Source organism: Dioscorea cayenensis, chromosome 20 (assembly GCF_009730915.1).
Source record: "Dioscorea cayenensis subsp. rotundata cultivar TDr96_F1 chromosome 20, TDr96_F1_v2_PseudoChromosome.rev07_lg8_w22 25.fasta, whole genome shotgun sequence".
Lineage (NCBI taxonomy): Eukaryota > Viridiplantae > Streptophyta > Magnoliopsida > Dioscoreales > Dioscoreaceae > Dioscorea > Dioscorea cayenensis.
This window is the reverse complement of record NC_052490.1, coordinates 14,944,900-14,960,166: the sequence shown is the minus strand read 5'-3', so window position 1 is coordinate 14,960,166 and position 15,267 is coordinate 14,944,900.

The window sequence follows — 15,267 nt, the reverse complement described above, 5'->3', positions numbered from 1 at the left end:
CTAAATGTAGGTGTTTTCATATATATATCGTATGCACTTTGCATGTATTTTGTGAGGTTTGATGCCCGTTTTGCGCTTAATTGTCTATTATTTGCTTTGTAGGGCATATGGAAGCCATGGAGAACAAGAAGATATCATTTTGGCGAAAAGAGAAGAAAAGCAGAATTTCATACTACCCCCATACTACCCGAGTATGGGGGCCGTATCTACTATGTGAGCGGATTGACTTGGTGTTACGTCCGATTTCCATACTACCCGAGTATCACGGGGGCCGTATGGAGGCCGTATGCACCCCGTATGGAACGCGAATCTAGGGTTTCGAGGTGCTATCCCGATCCCCATCGACCCCTATACGGCCCGTATGCCTCGGGGGTATATATACTCACTTTTAGGGGCTGATTAAAGGACTTTTTGCTGGCCGACTTTTTGAGAGATCATTTTGGGAGATTTTTGGGTGACCTTGGGGAGGAGAAGAAGGGCAAGAAAGCTAGAAGATCATTCAAGCCCAAGGTCCAAGGCTCTCAAGGCAAGAAGGCAACATCATTTAAAGGGGAGATCGATCACGACTTGAAGGAAGGAGAACCGCGGCTAGAGGAAGCGTCATTCGGCATTCCTTTGGCGGGGGAAGCGTCATTTGGCATATTCTCGCCTCATCCTTCACCATTTCATCTAGGGAGTGTCATACTATGTCTTTGTTTCATGTTTTTGCTTGATTGTATGCTTTGTTATGAGATGATGACACACTAGACCCCCAAGGCCACGGGTGTTGGTGAACCTTGGGGGGTTTTTATCATGTATTTTTGGATGATTACTTGTTAATTCTATGCTTGGGTATGTTTGAGATCTAATCCATTGTTTTCATGCTAAGTGTTACACCAAGGAGAAATCCGTAGCTCTTTTTATGAATGATGCATGTAGATGTGACTTGCTCACATGTATTAGGTCATGAATGGATTAGAAGGGGATACTTGTATCATCACGCCGAGAAATTGGGTGTTTGGTAGCCCTCCATGTAGGTTTAATCCGAAGAAGAGTAGGTTTATTCCTAAGCGAGATTTCCTTGTACTTAATGCAATCGTAGGAATGTAGATTTGGAAGAAATTCCTATCTATGTTCAGTATGGGATTAGGGTTCAATCGCCGAGAAATTGGGGTTGTTCTAATCTTGGAATCTCATGGTCCAATTTACCCTTGCATCTTTAAATCATCATCCATGTTGCATGATAACCCCTCAAGGGGATCCACATCCATAGGCCTTTGCACTTCATTGATTTTCTTGCTTGCTTATTGCTTGTTCTCTCTAATTTGCTAGCAAATCTTGTTTTTAGTTTTATTTGTATTTAGTAGAGTAAATCCATCACTTAAGATCTTAGGCTGAGATAATAGCTCGAGAAGGAGTAATAGGAGATCCTTAGCCCGTGGAATACGATCCTCGTGTCTTTGCACGAGGTATTACTTGCGATCCCGTAAACTTGCGGGGAAGCGATCACAAGGTCCACAGAAGGTCATGGGGCCGCCGGGTTTCCAACAACAACAACAAGCCCCAAATGTCGAGAATAGAGTTAATGGTTTGGAGACCCGCATGAATGACTTAGAGAGGCCTTGACCATATTTGTGCAATCTTCAGTATTCAAGGTTTGAATCGAGTTGAGGCCACACTTCGCAATCACTGCTGCGTCCTTGCACAATCTTGAGAACCAAGTTGCACAAATTGCGAAGTCTCTAGCGGAACGACCACAAGGGGAGCTTACCGAGCAATGCGGAGGCAGATCCTAGAGAGCAATTAAAAGCGATCACTTTGCGAAGTGGCGCGAGGTTGAAAGCAAGCTCCCGAGTGAGAAGCCCAATGTGCATGTACCGAGGTTATAGAGGTTGGGGAAGGACCGAGCAAAGAGAAGGAGGTGGCACCTCCACCCTTCAAGCCAAGAATTCCTTATCCCTCAAGATTGAAGAATGACCAAGCGGATGATCAATGTAAGAAGTTCCTAAGTCTATTCAAGCAACTCCACATCAACATTCCTTTTGTTGAGGCATTGGCTCAAATGCCTAAGTATGCCAAATTCTTGAAAGATTTGTTGACCAACAAGAGGAAGTTAGAGGAGAGTGCTTCCGTGATCCTAGATGCATCTTGCTCGGCGGTTTTGCAAAAGAACATGCCGAATAAGAAGAAAGACCCGGGAAGCTTCATCATTCTATGTAACATTGGCAATTTAGGTGAAGAATTGGCATTGGCAGATTCAGGGGCGAGCATCAATGTCATACCATACACCTTCTTTCAGAAGATAGGTTTGGGAGAACCTAGGCCCACTCGGATGACTTTACAATTGGCGGACCGAACGGTGTGACATCCGAGGGGCATCATCGAAGACGTGCTTGTCAAGGTGGACAAGTATATATTTTCTGTTGACTTTGTGGGAGCTAGATGTCAATGAGGATGCGGATGTACCATTGATACTTGGGAGGCCGTTCTTGCGAACTTCCAAGGCTTTGATTGACATGGACGGCAGGGAGCTAACGTTGAGAGTTGGAGATGACAAGCTCACATACCGCCTCGCGGAAGCCATGCGACATTCTCTTGACTTTGATGACACATTATATTTTCTAGACACTACTGATGAGATTATTGATGAATATGTGCAGGAAATGTTTAATCCTGACCCGTATGAGGGTTTGTTCGACGAAGAGGAGGAGATTGAAGAAGTAATGATGTTTGGCTCAAACGAAGAAGTACCATCTACCCCGGAGATCCTGAAGAAGGTGATCTGGAAAATGAAGAGGGCAAGGAGACGCCACCGGAAACACTCCAAGAGTGTTGGAGCTGTGCCCAAGCCGAGTGAGTTCCACGAACCATTACTAGGTGGCCCCAAACCTGACAATTCACCCTCTACTCTCAAGAGACTTTGCTCATCATGCTTCCAAGCCATGGGTAAGAGGGAAACCTTCATCTATGAACCCCCGTGAGGTAAGACAAGGTACATCAAGCTTAGTGACGTAAAACAAGCGCTTCTTGGGAGGCAACCCAAGTGTTTACTGTTTTTGTTAGTTGTAGTTAGGTTGCATGAATAAATTGTTGAGTGTTGGTGTCATCATTTTTTAATCTAGTTTTGTTGCATTCGTCTTGGTGGATTTATATTTCATCGTGTGTTTTCATGAGGAGTTGGCGAAGATTTGGTCACTTGAGCTTGTTTTTATTGTTTTCACTGGTATTTGTTGCATAATAGGGGCGGGGCTACGAATGTGTAACATGTTCAGAAAATTACTGTAGAGCCTGCAGAGTTTTTCAAGTCATCCAGAGAGGACACACGGATGTGTGGAATTTCCACACGCCCGTGGGGGTTGTATTGCTGAGCTTATCCGGAGAAGACACGGGGCGTGAACTTGCCTGCGTGGTGACCTGCGATAATCGCTGCGACCGTCGCGAATTTCCACGCAGGCGTGCGTCGTCTCTGAAACTTAGCACATTTTCCCGAGAGCACACAGGGGCGTGAACTCGCCCCTGCGAGTAACAGTGTGATATACACATGGGTGTGCGTCTTTTCCACACGTCCGTGTGAGTTCGCGAGCGATCCCTTCTTTATCCGAGACACGCAGGGCGTGCGAAATGCCCCTGTGAGTGGAGCCTATGAATGTCCACGGCCGTGCGGCTTTTTCCGCGCGGGCGTGTGGAGCTACTAGAGGATTCTCTCGGGCGTGTGGCTGCCCCTATGGGTCGAGCGCGCAGGGCGTGGGTAATTTATGCGCCCGTGTGGTCGTGTTCGAGGCGTTATGTTGAGAGAGCACAAGGGCGTGCGTGCGCCCTGTGAAAGCTCTCTCGTGGTGCCACTGCAGGCGTGTGTTAATTCCACACGGGCATGTGGATATACAGAAACTCAAGAGCCGCGGGTTTTCTTTAAAACCTTTTCGGTTTTCTTTACTTTCACACCCACATTCTCTCTGAGAATACCCCTATGTCCTTTCTCGACCCTCCAGTGCCGATTTAGTGCGGATTTTGCGAGGTTTTTCCGGCCAATTTTAAGTCTTCTTCTCAACTCATCGGTAAGCCCTATTTTGGATTATCTTCGTCGATTCATGTTTTCCATTGATTGATTTAGCCAATAATGCTACGTTTCTATTACTCGATCGATTATTCATGTTTAGAATGGGTTTAGAAGATAATTTTTGAGTGAATTAGTGATTTTTGAGGGGCGGCCGTGCGGTTTTCACGCCCCGTGGATCCACACGGGCGTGCGGAAATTCCACACGACCGTGTGGATTTCTGCAGCATTGTTTTCTCAACTTATTTGATCGGGTTCTTTTAAAATTTTGCAGATTATGGCTCCCCATTCAAAGAAGCAAGCTGATAAGAGGCCGCGTGAGTCATCTCCTGAGCCTAAGGGCGTTCGATTTGCTATGCCGGAGCATCAGGTACGTTATGAGCGTCTGTCGTGACTCCGGTTCAGCCAGACTCGTTTCCCGGACATGAGTATATTGCGAGATCTGCAGCAGGGAGATGAGTTTAGCAGCAGAGGTTGAGGATCTCATCTCTACGGATGGTTGGAGACAGTTATTGATGGTTCGAGAGCCAGCCATCCGAGAGCTTGCACAAGAGGTCCTATCTACATTTGAGTTCGACAGATCATTCGCGAGCTTTGACAGTGTAGATGCCATTCAGTTCATAGCAGTTGGACACCACCATTGCTTGGCGTCACTCGAGTTTTTCCATTTTACTTGGCTTATGCGAGGAGGCATTTACCGATACTAGGAGTACTCTCGATTCGCAAGCAGTTATCCTGGCGCCTTGACCCCTGAGAGAGCTTACGAGGATATTATGTGGTCGAGCCGAGTATGAGCCGAGGGGTGTCAAGGCGGCGTGCCTCTCCCGACCTGCGTATCGATATCTACATGCTCTTATGAGCAGGTCGGTGAGTGGCCGTGGTGACAGCACTGGCGTTCTAAGCCGGCAGGAGCTGCTTTATTTGTACTCGATGGTACAGCGCATACTGATTCACTTAGGGCACATCATCACCGAGTACATCAGTCACCAGGGGCATTATGCTCGATTGGGAGCGATCTTCACAGGCCCCTACATCACGAGGCTAGTGCTGGGCATGGGTCTCTTAGATACAGTACGCGGGGCCGAGAAGACGAGCACACCTGCACCCCTGAGCCTAGAGATTATGAGGTTGATGGGGATGGTCCGTAGAGCTCGGGCAGGAGTTTACGCCCTGGTGCTACCAGCTCCAGAGACGTCGCCTCATCATTTATCCTGCGACCGAGGACTCCTCAGGCCCCCTCGGCATCTTCACCACCTCCACCATCACCTGCTCCAGCACCGATAGATCCATCTCATACTTCATCCCCACCAGTAGCAGCACTAGCAAAGGTGCCCGAGCATGGCACCGACACTTGATTTTCGTTCTTTATTTGCATTTTTATTTTTAGACTTGTTATCCTCAGAAAGGACTCTCCTTCTGAGTTTAATTTGTTTTTGTCTCGAGTTGTATTGCTTGCTCTATCTTTTATATACTCGAGTTTGTTTATTTTTCTTTTATTGAGCCTTACTGAACCCCCTTGTGTATGCGTGCAGATGGTCTTGCCAGTATGGGAATTGAGAACTAGTCATGAGCACGACAAAAGTGGCTGTGTGAGCTTCACAACCCGTTGGAACATCACTCCCAAGGATTTAACTCCATTCAAATGCAACATTAGGAGTCAAGGGAGTATTGTTTCAATTGTCTCTCCCACATTTGCACTTCAATAATATATATCTTTTGAGTGAGATTGCACATGTACATTGAGGACAATGTACAACTTAAGTGTGGGGGGGAGTTCATAGTGCACATATCTTTTACATGATTTTTAATTGACATATATGCTTACATAGCCAATGATGGTTTACCTAAGTTGCAATAATGGTATTCTTTAGTTTAGGTGAATTTTTAACATTGAATGTTTACATGCTCTAGTTCTTGCTTGAATTTGTAGGAATTTTTGCCCGATTTATACTTGTTGCACTACTCACTCTCTAAACTCTTTTGGAAACTCAAGTTTAAGGTTGAAGGGACTAGTTTAGTTTATTTGAAAAAAAAAAATTTGAAAACGAAAAGAAGGAACAAAATAGTTTTCTTGTTTAGTTGTGCTTGTTGGGTGGAAAGAGCTACCTCCTATGATGTATGAAGCTACTCTCATAAGTCGGATACTAGTTATGCCCTAATGAGAGAAAGAGCTTTCTCATGGGAAGTGTGAAAGCTACCACCCCAGTAGAAAGAGCTACCTCTTCGAAAGTGTGAAAGCCACCTTTAGCGGCCGCTTGGGAAAGGCTACCTACGGGGATGTGTGAAGCTACTACCGTTGTGAATTTGTTGGTACTTTTGTAGATAAATAAATCCTTTATTCGTAGAGCTTTAAGGAGTATACCTTGGGTTAATTGAGTGAGTCTACACACTTACACGATTTCGGGTTTATTGTCTTGTTTGATTCAAGTTTTTAGCTAGAGCACTGATTTTTCGTATTTAGTGTTAAAATTTCCCTTGCTATTAGAATACCTTCTTTGCATGCTTTGGTGAACCTAAGGCCAAGCACTTCCAATGTTTCCTTCATCTATGCATACAATGTTTTAATTTTTGCATGAGGACAAGCAAAAGCTTAAGTGTGGGGGAGTTTGATAAGTGCTTGTGCGATAAGAATGCGAAGCATTCTTTCCTTATGATTTGCATTACTTTTGTCGGGTTTTAGCATTAATATGTGTGCATATATGTTCTTTTACACAGATTGGGTTGTGAAGACGAAAGTGGAATAAATAAGCCAATGTGGACCGTGAATGCACCAATGTTGAGAGAAATCTTGATAAAGTTCAAACGCGAAGACATAGGTCGAGTGCGAGACGCTGGAGTGTGTGCCAACCACTTTAAAATTCAGTTAGCAAGACCAATTGGAGGGGCACAAGGGCAGTCACTCTTTAGCGTTCCGACTTGTGCAAGAACAAGATCTCTACCATCTTGTCCGATAATGAAGAAGCAAAGCGGTCCACGATGTGGGCGTGTGCCCGTCTACGTTAACTCGACAAAATCATGGAATCGGGATATTTCGTGCCGGTTTGTAGCAGGAATTATTGATAGCCAGCCGAAGAAGCAAGAAACAGAGAAGCCACACGGGCGTGTGGAATTTAAACACGCCCGTGAGTTATTTATACAGGGCCGTGTGGAGTCTCACACGGGCGTGTGAAATCCCGATTCCAGCCCCCTATTTAAAGCCGAGTCTGCCTTGATTTCAGCATTCTTTTGTTCATCCTTTGTTCATCCTTTGTTCATCTCTGCCCCATCTGCGGCTAAGGTTTGGAGAGATATTGGCTAGGTCTTGGAGGAAGTTCTATGTCTCTGACATCGCGTCTCGGTAGGAAGAAGGCTGGTAAGGGAGCCTCTGACAAAGGCGTATCTTATACCGGACGAGGAGATCACGCGACGAGTAGAGGACTCTCCACAAGACCATCAACACGACCATCGAGGGGGTTTTCTTATGAATTGTTTATCTTTGCACTTGATTTCATTATCTTTTGTATTAAACTCCATGGAGAACTAAACCCCTAGTGGGTATTTGGGTATTTGTGAACCCTAGGATGTATTAGTTTCTTTAAATCTCTTTATTATGCTTTCAATTAATTGATGTGTTTGTGAGTTCCAATCTTGAATGCTTGTTGTTGAATACTCCCTTAGAGTGACACTAGGGGTTGAGAGTTCACTCGGTTATCCTTGTGAGTGAGTGACACACCACGAGGGTTAGAGCGAAGCTTGATTGGAGAGGGGTTGAGAGGGTGAGTCGAGGAGTGCAGGGAGCGTCCCCTTTCCTCTTGAGTGTGATAGATTCTACCTCCATTCCTCGAGTTCTTTGCGGCCACAATAGAGTGAATGGGTTAAGGGATGATCCTCCACTGGGGCCTAGTTGAGAGTGCAATGGAGTGAAGCATTGAGGTGATTTTAGCTCTAGGGCTTAATTGTTGCTAGGGACCTTCCGCCTGGACCAAAGGGTTAGGTCTATACATAGAAAGAGATTTATCACTTGGAATCCCTAGAGTTCATTACAATTCTATACGAGTACGAGGTGTTGAGATTGTTAGATTTCTCCTCCGGGACATGTATAGAATTAGGCATTGTTGATCTTAGGTTTGGGATCATGTATTTAAGGATATCCACGACTCTCTATTGCATTAGTTAGGAAGCATAATAGAGGATTCTTGCACTTGAAACAAGTGTCCTAGGGGGAACAATACCCGGGTACCCCATTTATATCGATTGCCTTATTTTCTCCTTTCCCGTACTTTCTCTCTTGTTTATTTCATCTTTTGTTATTTCACATCTTTTGACACACAAATTACTATTCCATCTTTCATCTAGCTAAGAAGCAAATCAAGTATTTTTACTCCCTACTCCCTGTGGATACGATACCCCCACTCACCTGGGGATTATTACTTCGACAACTCCGTGCACTTGCGGAGCACCTGTCATCCACATAGGATCCCATACGCATAGTGTGGAGTCACTGATACTGGGAAATCCACAGGTAAATGTCCATACTCCTCTGTACCTATATATGCAACATCGTACAAGCCCATCCAAATCGAAAACTCAGCGACACTCATAGAAAATAAATGTCCAAATGCCCGAAACTGTATAGCCTCCATAGTGTTAATTCTCCTATGCATCTGATAAAACTCAAAGGATGCTAAAACCTCGAGCGTCAATGCGCCGTAAGCTGGTTCACAAATTGTCATAACCTCCTCCAGCTTCCTATTGCTAGCATCTCATCGATCTCATCAGCTAGCTCGTAACCCTGCTGAATATCGCTCAACACTTGCAAATCCACAAAACGAGTTTGACCGAAAAGAAAACATAGGATTAGGGTTTTCATTTAAAATTATTAGACATTTCAAAAAGAAAACATACGATTAATGTTTTGATTAAAAATTAACAGACATTCCCGAAAGAAAACCTAGGTTAGGGTTTTGATACAAAATTATGAGTCATTCTATAAAGAAAACATAAGATTATTGTTTTCGATTTAAAATAAGAGCCATTATGAAAAGAAAACATAAGATTAGAATTTTTATTCAAAAATAAGAGTTATTATGAAAATAAAACACAGGCAGAGATTCCCAAAACAAAATATAGTATTAGGTTTTGAATAAAAAGAATGCGAAGTTCTAAAAAGACAACAAAGGATTATGGTTTTGATTCAAAACTGAAAAATAGGACATTCTGAAAAGAAAATGTTGGATTAGGTTTTTGATTAAAAAATAGGGGACATTCTGAAAAGAAAACATTGGTTCAAACTTGGTAAATAGAAGATATTATGAAAAGTAAACAAAGGATTCGTGTTTTGATTAAAAGATAGGAGACATTCTAAAAAAAATATATGATTAGTGTTTCGATTCAAATATAGTAGGCATTCGAAATTGAAAACTTAGGATTACGGTTTTGATTAAAAAAATAGGATGCATTACTATAACAAAATGTAGGATTAAAGTTTTGATTGAAAAATAGGAGACATTGCTATAAGAAAAACATAATATTAGGGTTTTGAGTGGTAAATAGGAGGCATTTCTATAGCAAAACATAGAATTAAGGTTTTGATTGAAAATAATAGTTGACTTTATTATAAGACACCATGAGATTAGCTTTTTGATTGAAAAATATGAGACATTTTAAAAAGAAAAAATAGGATTAGGGTATTGATTCAAAAATAACAGAAATAAAAATAATAAAACTTAAGAATAGAGTTTTGATTTAAAACAATAAAAAAAGAAACAATTCGAAAGGAAAATATAGGATTATGATTTTATTCAAAAATATGAGACATTCCGAATAGAAAACATAGAATCACTGTTTTCATGCAAAATTGGTGGCGTTGTGAAAAGAAAATATAGGATTAGGGTTTTGAATCAAATATATTAGTCATACTTGAAAAGAAAAACATGGCATTAGAGTTTTTGATTGAAAGATAAGAGACATTACTATAAGAAAAACATAGGATTGTTGTCGTGATTCAAAAAAATAGTAAACATCCCAAAAGAAAACATAGGATTGGGGTTTTGATTCAAAAATAGTGGTCATTATAAAAAAAAAGATATTATTATGGTTTTGATTGAAAAATAGGAGACAATATTATAAGAAAACATAGGATTACGGTATTGATTAAAAAATAGTAGATAATCTGAAAAGAAAAAATAGGATTAGGGTTTTGATTGAAGAATAGGAGGCATTCTGAAATGAAAACATAGGATTAGTGTTTTGATTTAAAAAAATGAGACATTCCAAAAAAAGAAAACATAGGATTAGAGTTCGATTAAAAAAATTAACAAACATTGCCAAAACAAAAAGATAAGATTTTTGGTTTTGATTAAAAAAATGAGATATTCCAAAAAAAGAAAAAAATGAATGATTAGGGTTTTTGAATCAAAACTCAAAAAAATTGGACAAATTCGAAAAACAAAAATATAGGATTAGGGTTTTTGATTAAAAAAATACTAGACATTCCAAAAAAAGAAAAGAAAGGATTAGGTTTTAGATTGAAAAATAGCAGACATCTGAAAAGAAAACATAGGTTAGGGTTTTCATTCAAAACTGGGAAATAGGAGACATTAAGAATATAACACATAGGATTCGGTTTTTGATTGAAAGTTAGGACACATTCAGAAAAAAAACATAAGACGAGTTTTTCGATTGTTAGATAGTAGACATTCCGACAAGAAAAAATAAGATTGGAGTTTTGATTTAAAAATATGAGATATTTCTATAACAAAACATAGTATTAGAATTTTTGAATAAGAAATAGGAGACATAAGTATAAGAAAAACATAGGCTTATTATTTTTGATCCAAAAATCCACTAGACATTTTGAAAGAAAAACATAGGATCTGGTTTTTGATTGAAAAACTATGAGACATTTAAAAAAATAACAGAGGATTAGGGTCTTGATTAAAAAATGGCAGACATTCTCATAAGAAAACATAGGATCATGGTTTTGATTAAGAACAACAAAATAGGGGACATTTCCTAAAGAAAACATTGAATTAGGGTTTTCATTAAAAAATAACATACATTCCCAATAGCAACATAAGATTATTGTTTTGTTTTATTTTTTAGTTTTGAATCAAAACCCTGATTCTATGTTTTTCTTTTTCGAAATACCTCCTATTTTTTTGACTTAAAAACCCTAATCTGATGTTTACTTTTTGGGAATATCTACTATTTTTTTAATCAAAAACAATAATCATATGTTTTTCGTATAGTAATGTCTCCTATTTTTCATTCATAGCACTAATCCTATATTTTCTTATAGTAATGTCTCCTATTTTTTAGTCAAAAACCTAATAATATGTTTCCTTTTTGAAATGCCTACTATATTTGAATCAAAACACTAAACCTATGTTTTTTCTGGAATGTCTCCTATATTTCAATCAAAACCTTAATCCTATATTTACTAACATGTGCTTGTGTACTAGTAATATGAAGTATTCTTCTCTTACATTGACCATTACTTTTCTCAGATTTTATCACTCATACATGTGTATTTGTGTTACTTTTATGCATATAGGGTTATGGAGACGAGTATAGAAGAAAGAAGCCAAAGTTGATCATGGAGTCACTTTGTTGATGAAATCTTGGAGTGAACAAATTTGAATATGCTAGTTGTGCTCAAAGACACATGAGTGTGTGCCAACCTCCTTTGTGCTCGAGTGAACATGCAAATTGGAGGGGCATAAGGTAGTCAAACTCATATGTTCTGACTTGTGCAAAACTAGCAAGACTGTAGTCAAATGTGATTTTGTTGAAGAAGCAAAGTGATCTACCACATGGAGTTGTGCCCATTCATGTGGTCTCGATGAAAAGTATGGATTAAGGAGTGTTGTGGTGGAGTACTTTATCAGGGTGATGTAGGAAATCACTGTAGCAAAGCTACTATAGTAGTCACTGTTCACTGGACGCAGAAAATCAATTCCTACATATTCACAGGGGCGTGTGAAAATTCCACATGCGCGTGTGGATGCCAAATTCCTGCCTATTTAAAGCAGTGACTTGTACCATTTATGGGATCCTTCTTTCCATCTTTTTCTCATCTTTGGAGGTGCTCGTGGCTAAGGTTTGGAGAGGCTTTGGTCAGGCTTTTGGAGTGGTTCTACAGCTTTCAACACCATAGGTGGTAGCTCTTTCCACCCCAAATGCACAACTAAACACTATATTTTCTTTCTTTTCTTTTCCTTTTTCCATTTGTTTTCAAAATAAAGACAAGAAATAAAGCTAAGAAGTCCCTTAAATAATAAATTTGAGTTTCCAAAAGTGTTTCATGAGCGAGTGGTGCAATAAGTGTCAATCGGGCAAAAAAATTCCTAAAAAAATTCAAGTAAGAACTAGAGCATGAGAACATTCAATATTAAAAAAATTCTCCTAAACTCAAGAATACAAACATTGCAACTAAGGTAAACCACCATAGGCTATGAGAGTATATATGTTAATCAAAAACTTGTGTAAAAGACATGTGCGACATGAACTCCCCCCCACACTTAAGATATACATTGTCCCCAATATACCATGCAAGCACAATAGAAAGTAAATCAATCAAGTATATATGTGGGAGTGGCAATTGAAATAATACTCCTAGTGTTGCGTTTAATGGAGCTAAATCCTAGTGAGTAAAGTTCTAACAGGTTGTGAAGCATACACAACCCACATTGGCCGTGTCGATGACTAGTTCTCAATTATCATATTATCAAGACCATCTACACGCATACACAAAGGGATTCAGTGAAGCTCAATAAAACAAAAATAGCTCGAGTATATAAATGATAAAGCAATGAATACAACTCGAGACAAAATAAAAGAAAAATAAAAGACATACTCATAAGAAAAATCCTTTATGAGTAGTGCAAGTCTAACAACAATACAAACTAAAGCAAAGAAAGAAATAAAAATGACTAATCAAGTGTCAGTGTCATGCTCGGGCTCTGCAACTGCTGGATAATCAAAGGTGCCGGTGGATAAAATGATGATGATGCTACAGGAGCCGGAGGAGTCCACGGTCACAGAACAAATGATGAGGCAATGTCTCGCTCAAGAATCTGCTGTAATGTGCCAAAACGTGCCACAAACTCTGCATACTGCGCAACCTATGTCACCCGAACCTCAGCAATCTCTGCTCGGACCTCAGCAATCTTTGCTCGGACCTCAGCAATCTCTAACCGTAGCACCCCCACAGCATTCTCAAGCCTCTCAAAATGATCATAGGCACGAGATGGTGAAAACATGTGCACTGGGACGGGTCATGTGCTGCTGGAGGTTCCTCGATCTCCATCTATCTCGGCTGAGGCTTAGGACCAGGCTGAGAAGCCTCGGCGTCATCACTCTCACCCTTGGCTATCTCTGGAGTTGGTGTAACTAACGTATAAACTTCAGACTTGACCCTGCGAACCATCCCGATCATCCTTATCGTCTCTGTGACTAGGGGAGCAGGTGTACTCATCTTCTCGGCCCCACGAATCGCATCCAAGAGACCCATGCCCATGATTAGTCTCGTGATATATGGGCTAGAGAAGATAGCTCCTAATCTGGCATACTACCCCTGGTGGTGTATATACTCGGCAACAATATGTCCCAAATGGACCGGTGTGCTCTGAAACATCGAATAGAGTTATAGAAGCTCCTGCCGGCTCAAGACTTTGGTATTGTTATCACGGTCATTCACCGACCTCCTCATAATGGCATGCAAATAGTGATATACAGGCCAAGAAAGGCACGTAGCCTTAGACACCCCTGGCTCATACTGGCCCTCACCGCATAACACTCCATACGCGCTCTGTGGTGTCAAGGTGCCAGGATAATCTGTCGGTTACTGGACATACTCCTCGGTATCTATGAATACCTCCTCATATAATCTCATCCAGATTGAAAACTGTGTCACACTCACGCTATAATGATCCCCAGTGCTCTAAACTATATAGTATCACTAATGTCAAATCTATCATAAGAGCGGTCAAACTCGAACGATGATAACACTTGAGGGAAAGTGCACGAATGGTAGGCTCTCTAATCATCAATAATTGTCTCCAGCCTCCAACCGAAACAAGACCCTCTACCTCATCAGCCAACTCATCTCCTTGCTGTATATCTCTCAATACGCTTGTATCGAGGAAACCAGTCTGTCTGATCTGAAGCTTTGACAAATGCTTAAATCGAACCCCGATGCTTAGGAATAGCAAACTCAATGTGCTCTGCTCTTGGGGGACTGCTCTCTAGGACGTTTTCCGGCACCAACCTTAATCATGGGAGCCATACCTATAAGAATTTAAAAGAAATTGATCAACCTTGTTCAAAGTAATAATACTGCAGAAATCCACACAGTCGTGTGGAAATTCCACACCCCCGTGATGATCCATGGGGCGTGAAAACCGCATGGTCGCACACTGGAAACTCACGAATACATCATTAAATCCCTTCTAACTTAGTTCTAAACATGCATATCCCTTCTAATTATAGAAATGACACAGCATTCACTAGTTTCATCGATTAAAATCAAGAGCTAATGAAGAAAAGAAGGAAATGGGGCTAACCGACAAGTTGAACTGTAAAACTTGGAATCAGCCAAAAAAACCAATGAAAATCCTTCTAAAAATGACGGTGTGAGGTCTAGAAAGAGTGTGAATATACTCTTAGACTAATTAGGAGTGTGAGAATGGAGAGAACAATGAGACTTTAAAAGAAACTCGCGCCTCTTGACGTTCTGCACATCCACACGGGCGTGCAGAAATTACCCATACGGGTAATTTCTATTATGCTTATTTGACTTTTTATTATGCTTTCCTTAATTGATGTCTTTAATTGAGTTTCAATCTTGAATTCTTGTTGCATGATTTCTCCCTTAGAGTGACACTAGGGTTGAGAGTTTACACTGGCGACCTTTGTGAGCGAGTGACACACCATGAGGGTTAGATATTGCAAGATTGGAGAGGGTCGAGATGGTAAGTCAAGAGGTAGTAGAGCATCACCTTTCCCCTCTGATGTTATTTATCCTACCTCCACGTTCCAAGAGTTCTTTGTGGTCATAGTAGAGTGAATGGGCTAAGGGATGACCTCCGCTGTGGCTTCCGAAAAGTGACTTCCGAAAAGAAAACAGAATGAAGCGTTGAAGTGACTTCCGAAAAGAAAACATAACCTTAGTGTTTTGATTAAAAGATATGAGACATTCCGAAAAGAAAACATAACATTAGTTTTTTAACTGAAAAATATAAGACATATCAAAA